The following is a 12,340-nucleotide window of genomic DNA, read 5'->3' on the forward strand; positions in this document are numbered from 1 at the left end:
GGCCAGGAGCTAGAGGCTACAGTGAGCCACGAGTACGCCCCTGCACTCCAGTCTGAGCAACAGAGTGAGACCATCTTAAAAAAAAAAAAAAAAAAAATCAGATTAACTGTTGACTCTTTTAGATGTTTTTCCTAGCATTCCATTTTGTATTTCAAGTGGCACATTTATACTGCTGCTTTCTGATTATTTAGGGTTAGAAGCTGGATACTGACTCTCTCCTATGGATAATTCAGTGGATGTATCCCTCAAACTCCACTGCACGTGCACACACACACACACACGTTCATAACCACCATCCAAAGTAGACTACAATTTCCTTTCTTTGTACAGATTTTTCTTTTTGTTTTATTTTTCCGGGCTTTCATAATTTTCTTTTACCTATCACTCCTCTGCACCCAAACTTTTTGTTGGAGCTAGAAGATTCCTCAAGATGCAGGGAAGCACATCAGCCCCTTTCATTAAGGGCTGGAAGAGTCTCTCCATCCTGCTCCCCCAAGGCCAGGTCCCCCGCTCTCCCGGGGACTCCCCTTCACCCTTCCCCTGCTGGCACTAGCACTTTTTCCATGTCTGGGACTGTACTTGGGATCCTCCCTCATTCTCTTGTTTGAAACACAAGGCCAGTTAGCTTTTGGGGAAAAAATGCACACAAGATCTTTCACTGAAACCTTGAATGTTTGAAAACACTTTTAAATTTTACTTTGACATTAGAAACCTTAGACTATGTTTTAGAAATAATTGAAAGAATGTGAGTGTGAGTGTTTGTGTGTGTGTACATTATTGTTGGAACTGAAAGAATCCCAATCTGAAAACCATTAATGAATTCAGGGGTCCCAGGTTGGGGCTGGACAGTTTTCTGAGAGGAGAAGGCTCCAGGCTCCATCCACCCCTTGGAACTGGAGAGGAAAGGGCTGGGAGGCCCCGCATGGGGCTCCGGGTTTGGGCAGACGCCTGCCCGCGTCCTGAGCTGTGCAGGCATCTTAGGGACCACAGCCCCACCGGGTAAGGCCTCCAGCTGAGCTCCTTGCCTGCTGGCCTGTGTGGGGGTCCAGGGAGCAGCTGCATATCTGTGGGGGGTGGGGGGCGGGGGGCAGCAGGGGTCTGTGCATTCTGCTTTTCATCAAACGCAAAGACAGACTCATCCCACTTCCCGCCCTCCCCACCGTTCTGGCCTTCAGGGCTTCTCGGTTCTGATTTCTCCTGGGCTTGGTGATGCCCCTCCACCTCCCATGTGGTTTCCCTTCCTGAGGCGGTGGCGTTAGTTCCCTACATTTGCGAGGCCAGGCCACGTGCCCAACCGCCTTCAACTTCCAGAATCACCTGAACTCACCTGTTGAGCTTTCATCCCCTTTTCAGTTCTCTCTCTCTCTCTTAAGTCCCTGCTTATTTTTATTCCTTTATTTTATGAAAGCTCCGAGCAAGAGGGGGCTCAAGTGAGCCTGTTCAGATATATAAGATGAACTAGAAGCATATTGATTGTATATTAAGAAAAACAAAAGAAACATTGGTTTAAAAATATATTGGACCATTTTCCCATTATGTTCTGACAAAATAAATTCTGTCTACACTTAGAGGCTCGAGGCAGACATAGAAGGAAGTTGCAGGTCCTCCTGGGGCTTTCTCTTCTCCCCAGTGGCTTTTCTGAATTCCTCTGTTGATTTTTCCGCCCTGATTTTATATGGGGTTGCCAGAAAACAAACAACAACGAACATGCACATGCACACACGTGTGCACACATACACACACATGCACAGACATGCACACTCACACACGCACACACTCACACGTACACACTCATGCACACACACAGGTACACACATGAACACTCATGCACACACGTGCATACACACACGCTCAGGCACGCATGCACACACAAGCAAGTACACACTGTCACATGCACACATGCACACACGCACAAACACGTGCACACACACAGACACACACGCACACACAGTTTCTCAGAACTCCCAGGACCCAGCACATGCCTCGTGGTCTTTCGGTGGATGGAGGCTTGAGGCACTTACACCCACCACAACTTGGTCTGCCATTAGGCCACTTTAGTAAATACTTTTATATCTAAATTTTCTACAGGAACTTTTCACTTTCCCTTTCTGATTTCTCCTGGTATTTCATTTCTTCTACTGCTTTCTCTGCCTCTGGGGCCGGCTGAGGCCTCAGCTTCATGGTCTCTCAGCCTGGGAGACCTCCCGTCTGCCTCGCATCCCATGGGCCCAGGCCCCAGCACCCAGCACCCAGCACCCAGCACCCAGCTCCTCCTCCCTGAAGTTGGCATCCTTGCAATTTCAATTTTGCATAATTCCTCCTGTAGTCTCTGGCTCCCCCAGTAGACAGTCACTGTTCTGTGTGCAGCACCATGACTGGCTCTAACCAAATGGCAGGTTCCTGACAGATATTCCCAGAAAGCAGCTACACCAGCTCTCCGTCCTGATACACACAATTCCCTCATTACAGACATTCCACGATGTGCACCCACCTCCACCATTTCAGGTGGGAATTTTAAAATAAAATGTATGTTCTTCCTTTGATGTTAATAACTACAGAGTTATTTAAAATCCTTATTGGATTTGATTTATGAAAATAACATGTTAATTTTCAAATACATAAAAAATACTCCCAATTCTTAAATGCGTGTTTTTATGGAAATTTTTATACATGGGTTGAATACCAAGTTTGTGCTCATCATGTTAAATACTGAAACTCAAGTGATATGTGGCACCCTGTGGTACACAGTGCACCACATAAGCGTTTTAATGTCATTCTATTTTATTTTTATCATGGTCCCCTCACACACATGCACACTTGGGTGTTTTTTCTTTTGGTTGGAATAGGAAGAAGTCAACCCTGCTGTTTAAGAGTGGCTTGCAACACTGAATTTTTGTTTCTATTAAGACAACTGATATCTTTCTGTTTCTTTTTTCCTCAAATAACTCTGTCCCCCTCAAGTGGTTTGAATTTGTGTCCCTGCCCAAATCTCATGAGAATTGGGGGAAGAGCCTGGTGGGAGGTGATTGGATCATGGGGGTGGATTTCCCACTTGCTGTTCTGGTGACACTGAGTGAGTTCTCACGAGATCTGGTTGTCTGAGTGTGTGTAGCATCTCCCCTTTCACTCCCTGTCTGCCCTGCTCCACTTTGGTAAGACATGCTTGCTTCCTTTCCACCTTCCACCATGATTGTAAGTTTCCTGAGGTTTCCTAGCCGTGCTTCCTGTAGGGCCTGCAGAACTATGAGCCAATTAAACCTCTTTTCTTCGTAAATTACCCAGTCTTGGGTAGTTCTTCCTAGCAGTGTGAGAATGGACGAATACACCACTTAAAGCATCTTTCGGTCACAGTTTTGGCTGCATGTGGTTGTGTACACCTGTAGTCCCAGCTACTCGCTGAGGTGGGAGAATCATTTGAGCCCAGGAATTCGAGGCTGCAATGAGCAATGATTGTGCCACTGCATCGCCAGCCTGGGCAACAGAGCAGGACCCTGTCTCAAAAAACAAAACAGAAATGAAGCAAAACTAAAAAGAACAGACAATTCCACAGGCCCAAGATCTGGCTTGAGACTTGGCACAGTGAGTGTGCTGAAATTCAGCTGTGATTGTTTACCCATTGTTCTTTCCCCAGTCTGAAATGTTAAGAACAGGCAAAATAGAAAGTTACATTATTATTTATTTATTTATTTGAGACAGGGTCTTGCTCTGTCTCCAGGCTGGAGTGCAGTGGCTCGATCTCGGCTCACTGTAACCGCCACCTCCCGGGTTCAAGCGATTCTCCTGCCTCAGCCTCCCGAGTAGCTGAAACTACAGGTACTTGCCACCATGCCTGGCTAATTTTTGTGTTTTGAGTAGAGATGGGGTTTTCACCATGCTGGCCAGGATGGTCTCGATCTCTTGACCTCATGGTCCGTCGGCCCCAGCCTCCGAAAGTGCTGGGATTACAGGCATGAGCCACCGTGCCTGGCAGAAAATTATATTCTTTAAAAGTCTATGTTTTAAGCAATTTCATTGTTTTACCACTTAATTACAGCTTATTAATTTGCTTGATTTTAAAATAACCTTGAAGTTAATAAGGTCTGTAATGTGGCAACTAATATTTCCCAGGATACAAATTCTCTAATGCGGGTAAATGCATTCACATGGCAAATACTATGAAGAGTAAAATAAAATAGCAGTTTTTAAAATACAAGGCTATTAAATTTAACTGTAGGCTTTTAAAAATTAACTTTCATTGCCTTCACATAATTTTAAAACTTATATTTCTTTCATTGAATCTTAAGAAAGCAGACACAAGATCAGGACAAGACATTTATATTAAATAACAAAAGGAAAAGTTCCCAGGACCAGGAGCTATCTGATATTTGAATACACTACCAAAAAAGGTGTGAAATTTCTGAAGCTTTAAGGGGAAAAAAGTGACACCAGTTTGTATCTGTTTGGTGTAACTTAAGGATAAATCCCACAGTTGAAAACGCCTGGCTGAAATGGTGGAGGGGCAAAGCTGGCCCTCATGTCTACTCCAGGGCACCGGGGCAGAAGATTTTTGACATTGCTGAAATGTCGAAGAATAAATACTGTGCTTACAATTTACAAGTATCACAGTGAAATTAGCTGTCAATATTTCCCAAGGTTCTTTTTGCACAACTTAGTACTTGATTGGGTCATCATCTTCTCCATCAGCCATCTCTCTCTTTCTTGTTTCTTTGTTTATTTATTTTTATTTATCACTCCAGAAAGGACATGCTGAAATATGCATAAAGAGAATGTTCTGGAATGAAGACCAGGCAGTGTAGGGTTAGATGGCCAGGACTGGGAAGCAGGGGTGGGGTCAGAAAGTGAAGGGAGGCCGGCTCCATGCACACCTTCCCCCAGAGTGGATTTCAACCTGTAGCCCAAAGTTGACTATCCCAAAGGAATAACCTGAATGTTTTCTTTTTCTTTTGATTTTTCATGGCTAATGATAAATTCAAAAATCAAAGCAAGGGAAAATGAGGAGAATTCACTGGATAATTTATAGTTAGATTATGAAAGAACAAAGCATGCATTTGTACCCAGACTGTCCACCTCCGTGAGTGGAGATTCTCTGGGCATGCCTGGAGTTCTTACCTAAATCACTGATCGATAAATATTGGCACAACGCAGCATTCCTTTCTAACCATCTAAATATTCCATGACACTCGACATTTCTGCCTCTCAGGGTGGCTTTGAGAGGTAAATGAGACAATGAACATAGAAGAAATCCATGGACTATGAAGAGCTTTAAAAATGAGGGAATCTACCTTTTACGGAACAACGTTGTTGTGGAAGATCTTCATTCTTTAACAAAATGACCATTCTTGCACATGTCTGATTCTTCGTGTCATGAGTTGGAACAGAACACTCTCTGTATTAGTCTGTTCTCACACTGCTAATAAAGACATACCTGAGGCTGGGTGATTTATAAAGGAAACAGGTTTACTAGACACACAGTTCCACTTGGCTGGGGAGGCCGCACAGTCATGGCAGAAGGTGAAGGAGCAAAGGCACGTTTTACAGGGTGGCAGGCAAGAGAGTGTGTGCAGGGGAACTGCCCATTATAAAACCATCAGACTTATTCACTACGGCATGGGAAAACCCTCCCCCATGATTCAGTTATCTCCGTCTGGTCCCTCCCACGATCAGTGGGGATTATTAGAATATTCAAGGTGAGATTTAGGTGGGGAACACAGAGCCAAACCGCATCACTGTGGTTTTTGCCTTGCCAGGCGGCATTGTTTACAAGGGCTTGGTTTTTCAGATGAGGAAGTTAGCCCAGTTCCTTCTTCTCCCTGAGGATTAGCTGCTCCTTGGTCACACCTGGGCTTCCCTAGTCACACAAAATCCACGTGGCTGTGGAAAGTGCAGCGTCGATTTTTCTTGACCACTCTGCCCTCCCGACCATGGAGAGCACAGCATCCATTTCCCACCCTCCTCTTGCACCTGAATGCTTCTTGGATTAGTCGCCTACAGCCTCAAATCCTGGGTAATACCCGGAAGGCGCCCCAGCCTTTCCAGCTAACATCCTTCCATTGCCCAAGAGCAGAAGCTGCAGGGAATGCAAGCCCTGGGTGCAAACGTCCCCACGCTGTGTGTGCCTCCCGGTGCCACTTCCAATGGGGAAACTGATCTAGACCAGGCTGGGCAATGCTGGGACCCATTTGGTCTCTTACCACCCCATCTTCCACCCCCGTGGGAGCTTGGAGTTAGCACCACACTCCTTAGGCTCCTGTCTCCTCTTCAAAGGGTGAAATGTGGCCGCACACTGATCCATGTGACTTCTTAATTCCCCTCCAGGGCATCCTTTTCTTCAACAGATGTTTTCAAAATAATTAAGTGATGGGGATCATGCATTATTGAAAATGCTGGATGCCTCCCTAATGTTCTTCACATTTGTATATTTGTCAGCACAAAATTGAGTGCTTGGAAATGTTGTGCTTATTTATTTTTCAAATTACTGAACACTCACCCTAGCCAGCTGAGGCGAGGAGAGGGGAGCCGCAGCTCAGCGTTCTCTCTGGTTCCTGCAGATGTTCCACAATCAGTGGTTCGGGGAATCATGAAGTCCTGTAGGATTTGGGAGCAAGGAACCCTTTTAAAAGACGCTTCAGCTGATCACCCATCCTTAAAAAGAATCCCCAGAATTAGGGCTCTTTCTTTCTTTTAAAATTTTCAGGAATTTCACATTCTCTATTGGTAACCACTTTCCAGTATTAAATAACTCTTGGTCTAGGAAAATGTCCTTTTTCCTCGACATATCTGTCCAATATCTAGAATCTTAAAGTCCAGTTCACCTATGGCCCTTACTGTAGCCTTGGAACTTGCTTGGGGCAAGTATTACATTTCTGGAGGCGCCCCAGTTATTTTTATGTGATTCTAGATTGCTATCTCCCTTTAACAGCGTATTTTTGGGATTGGCACTTATTGTTAGAAAATATCTGAACTTGGTGCTGCAAGTCTGGGCTGACGACCTGCAGTTTTTCACTTGGTGTCTCAGATCTGCTTGGTAGACACTCTCTGAGGTCACAAGTGTCTTAGGATGAGATGCTTTCAACAAGGTAGGCAGATTCTCATGCCCCTAAGAGCTGTTCAGATAAAAGCGTGTCTTTCTAAAAGGGAATTTTCTGGAAAAATACATTGTTCCAGAATGCCTTGGCTTTGAAGGTAAAAAGCTTGCAAATTTATTTTTGCCACACATATTTACAGAGTAGTCACCTGGTTGCAGGGTCTGTCAACTCAGCCATAAATGTGACGAAAGACCCCTAGCTTTCATGGAGCTTAAACAGATGGGAAAAGGTACTCAGCAGTGTCTTAAGGCATGTCCAGGTCTCCTGACACCTGTATGCATGCAAATGTGTCATTTCCTGGTGATCATATTCCCAACTGTCCCATGCCAAATTGGGAATTGACCGTGTTTTCTGGGACTCACACGGAGGTCATAATTGAGGTCTGGGTTCAGGGCAGCTGGTCAGTTGTGGTGATCTCTGTAAGAGATGTGGCAAGCAGGACAATGACCTCACACACCATCTTCCCCCCTCACACCGCTATTGCAACGAGGAAGCACCAAGATTAGTGCCAGAACCCATCCAAGATTCTGAAATGGGATTTGTGAGGAGGTGTCAAACAACATGATATTGGAGCTTGGGCTCTAGTAGTACAAGACAGAGGAAGAAGGGGGAGAAGGATATTTAAAACACAAAATCAAATAGTATTTCTGGTTCTAAATCCCTGAGGAATTGCCACACTGTCTTCCATAAAGGTTGAACTAATTTACACTCATACCAACAGTGTAAAAGCTTACCTATTTATCCACATCCTCTCTAGCATCTGTTGTTCCCTGACTTTTTCATGATCGCCATTCTAACTGCCATGAGATGGTATCTCATTGTGGTTTTGATTTGCATTTCTCTAATGACCAGTGATGATGAGTTTTTTTCTTATGTTTGTTGGCTGGGAGGGGAACATCGCACACCAGGGCCTGTCAGTGGGTCGGGGGCTAGAGGAAGGATAGCACTAGGAGAAATATCTAATGTGGATGATGGGTTGATTGGTGCAGCAAACCACTAACAAACCTGCATGTTCTGCACATGTATCTCAGAACTTCAAGTATAATAACAATAAAAAATAGCAAATACAAAATCAAAATAAAAATAGCATGTATTTCTTTTTGATATTAAAATGGCATTTTTGGTAATTTTTGACAAATGATTTTTAAAAATCATCACCTAGCACTATACTCTTTAAGCGACTTTGGATATTAGAAACAAGGAACATTTTTTATACCTGATTGAAATGTTGTGTCATGAAAGTGGAATAACCAATCAATATCCTTTCAAATAGGAAGTATAAAACTGATGTTTTAACATGTTGAGATCACCAAGATTTAGAAAAATTCTTTTGGAGAAAAATGAATGATGAGAGAACTTCTGTTGGGGAAGAAGGAGTACATTTTTCCTATTTCTTTCTCTAAAAATAACAAAAAACTCTGGCCATTGTATAGGAAGCAAATACACAATGACTCTGGAAGGTGGAGAGAAGACAGACTGGCTAGAAAACCTGGGACCAAGGGAACAATTCGGTGATGAATTAGCTGGATTTTCTTTCCTCTCCAGAAATCCCAGACTTGATACTAAAGTTAGCAACTCAGAAATTCAGCAGGTGCAGAAAAACACTTCAAGAAAAGCACTCTCTGTATACAAAAGACCAGCAAAGGAGTAGCCTAGCAAGACAGAAAACTTTAGACAAATCCACACCACTCCTTGCCAAATGCCACCTAAAAATCATGGCCCCACCAAACCCATAGCAGCCAGGGCCAGTGGAGTACTTAGACTTCACCTTCATGAGGCTGTAATGAAACATTGCAACATCCCAGCCAGGTAGTGGCAGAGAAGGCCAAATAGGGAGTCTGGATTCTCTTCAGCATTGGGGAGTAACCAGGCCCCCACCCAAGATTGAGGGACAACATGAGGAGCCTGAAGTTCCACCCCAAGCAACAGTCATGAGGTACACACCCCCCCCTTGCTTCTGGGTGGGGAGGCCTGGTAGAGAATCAGGATTTTCACAACTGCCCAGCAGGAGTGAGGCCAGCCCACCAGTGGGTCAATGGAGCCCCCTTGAGAAGCCACACCCCAGCAAGCAGGAAGAAGAACCCCTCCCTTGTAATGGCAAAGGAGGCTATTGGGAACTTGGACATTCAGCCCCACATCCTTCCACTGTTGAAGCGTGCCAAAGAATATCAACTAAACTAAATGGTATAAAGAAGATTCTGAGTCTCAAAATAGGATATAAAAATATGGTTTCTGTTAAAAATCACTCACCATACCATAAACTAGAGATGTCATAAATGTTAAAATTGTCTGACAAAAATTCAAAGCAGCCATGAACAAAAGAGACTTCAGGAAAGCATATGAACACACTTGAAGCAAAAGTAGAAAATGGGAAAATCCCAGCAAACAAATAGAAGATCTAAAACAAAATACCAAATGGAAATTTAAAACTAAAAGTACAAGAATTTTAAAAAAAGAGTTTATTTGATACTAGCACAGAGGAAACAGAAATGGTAAACTTGTAAATAGAATAATAGAAACCACCCAATTTGAATAGCTGAGAGCAAATAGAAAAAAAACATGTCATCAGAGCCTCAGGGATCTGTATGATAATGATTGTTTTTAAACTAACATTTATGTCAGTGGAGTCACCAAAAAGAAAGGGGAAAGAGAAAGGGATTAAAAAGTGCTCTTAAGAGCTGAGCGCAGTGGCTCACGCCTGTAATCCCTTTGGGAGGCTGAGGCAGGCGGATCACAAGGTCAGGAGATTGAGACCATCCTGGCTAACACAGTGAAAGCCCGTCTCTAAAAAATACAAAAAAGTTAGCCAGGCGTAGTGGTGGGCGCCTATAGTCCCAGCTACTCGGGAGGCTGAGGCAGGAGAATGGCATGAACCCGGGAGGCGGAGCTTGCAGTGAGCCAAGATCACGCCACTGCACTCCAGCCTGGGCGACAGAGCGAGACTCTGTCTAAAAAAAAAAAGAAAGTGCTCTAAGAAATAATGGCTGAGAATTTCCCAAGTATGACAAAAGACAGAAATCTTTAGGTTAAAGAAGCTGCGCAAAACTTTCTCAAAATAAAATTTCCAAAGGAATACAATTCCCCAAATTTATACAAAGACACATCATAGACAAGTTTCTGAAAACTAAAGACAATTAGAATCTTGAAAGAGAAGCAATACCTTACCCATAAGTGAAAAAATGGTTCAAAGTACAGCAGATTTCTCAAAGGAAGCTATGGAAGTCAGAAGGAAGTGGCACAACATTCCTGCCACTGGAAGAAAAGAACTATTAATCCAGAATCACAACCAAGTAAGAATCTTTGAGGAATGAAGTGTATATCTAGACGTTCACAGATAAAGGAAAACAAAGAAAAAACTTTTCATCAGCTGATTTACCCTAAAATAAAGACATTTCTTTAAACAAAAAGAAAATAATAAAAGAAGAAATCTTGGAATATCAGAAATGAAAAAGGAAGCTTAAAAAAGCTGAAATTATAGGCAAGTGCAATCGGTTTTTCTTCTTCTTGAATTTTACAAATTATGTTTAATAATTGAAACAAAAGTTTTAGCAGCACTTGATTTACTTCCAAATATTTGCATGGAAATACTTAAAATTATTTATAAGCAAGGAGGGTAAAATCACATAAGAAGAAGTAAGGTCTCCATATCTCACTCAGACTGGTAAAATATTGTCACAAGTTGACTGTGAAAAATTATGAATATATAATGTAATACCTAGAGCACCCCCTAAAATGCTATATAAATAAATACTCTAAAAAATTATAGGTATAGCAAAACTAAATTTGAAAAAAATACTTCAAGTAATTCACTGGATAAAGAAACAGGAATGAAAAACAGAGGACACATAGAAAACAAATAATAAAATGAAAGTTTTAATTTCCAACACATTAGTAAATGCATTAAATATAAATGGTCTAATATCACTTAAAAGACAGAGATTAATTTAGTGGATTTTTTAAAAAAGACAACCATGCCCAGGTGCTGTGGCTCATGCCTATAAGCCCAGAACTTTGAGAGGCTGAGGCATGTGCATTGTTTGAGGCCAGGAGCTTGGAACCAGCCTGGGAAACATGACAAACCCAGTCTCTACAAAAAAATACAAAAATTAGCATGTGTGGTGGCACACATCTGTGGTCCCAGCTACTCAGGAGGCTAAGGATCACCTGAGCCTGAAGAGAATGAGGCTACAGTGAGCCATGATCATGCCTCTGTACCTCAACCTGGGTGACAGAGTAAGACCCTGCCTCAAATAAGTAAATACATACATGCATACATACATACATACATAAATAATTAAAGAGACAACTATGACTCAACTATATACCACCCACAAGAAAATCACTTCAAATTTCACAATAAAGGCAGATTAAAAGTAAAAGGATGGTTTAACATGGTTTAATGCAAGACCTATTATAATCCTAGCAAGGTTTTTTTTTGTAGATATAGACAATATTACTCAAAAAAAATAGAAATCAAAAAGAAGTAGAAGAGTTAAAATTTATAAAAAAGAATAAGAGAGTTAAAAATTATGAAAAAGAAAAATAAAGTGAGAAGAAACAGTCTAACTGGTTTCAAGACTTATTTTATGGCTACAGTAAAGAAGACTGTGTGATACATGGTGGATAAATGGTCACATAAATTAAAGGAACAGAATAGAGAACCAAGAAATAGACTCACACAAATATGTCCAACTTATTTTTGACAAAACTCCAAAAGCAATTAAAAAGGAGAATCTTTCAGCAAGGGGTTCTGGGTGCAATTGGGCATCTACAGGTCAAAAAAAGAAAAAAAATCCCTGAAGTAAACCTTACAATGTATACAAAAATAACTCAAAATAGATTATAGACTTCAATATAAACTATAAAATCATACAACCTTTAAAAAAAAACATAGGAGAAAACCTTTGAGATAGAGGTTAGGCAATGGTTCTGAGATTTAACACCAAATATGATCCACAGAGGAGAAAAATTGATAAATAGGACTTCATTAAGATTAAAAACCTTTACTGTATGGGAAAAAATGTTAAAATATAAAATAGCAAGCTACACACTAGGAGAAAATATTTGGAAACAACATGGCCATCTCAGGCTAATATCTAGATTATATAAAGAACTTTCAAAGTATTTTTTACAATCAAGTAGAAAATGAGAAAGACAGGAATAAACATTTCATCAAAGACAATACACAGATGGCAAAAAGGCATGTAAAAATATTACCAACATTATTAACAATTAGGGAAATGCAAATTGAACAA

Source organism: Colobus angolensis, unplaced genomic scaffold, assembly GCF_000951035.1.
Source record: "Colobus angolensis palliatus isolate OR3802 unplaced genomic scaffold, Cang.pa_1.0 Scaffold358, whole genome shotgun sequence".
NCBI classification, from domain to species: Eukaryota; Metazoa; Chordata; class Mammalia; order Primates; family Cercopithecidae; genus Colobus; species Colobus angolensis.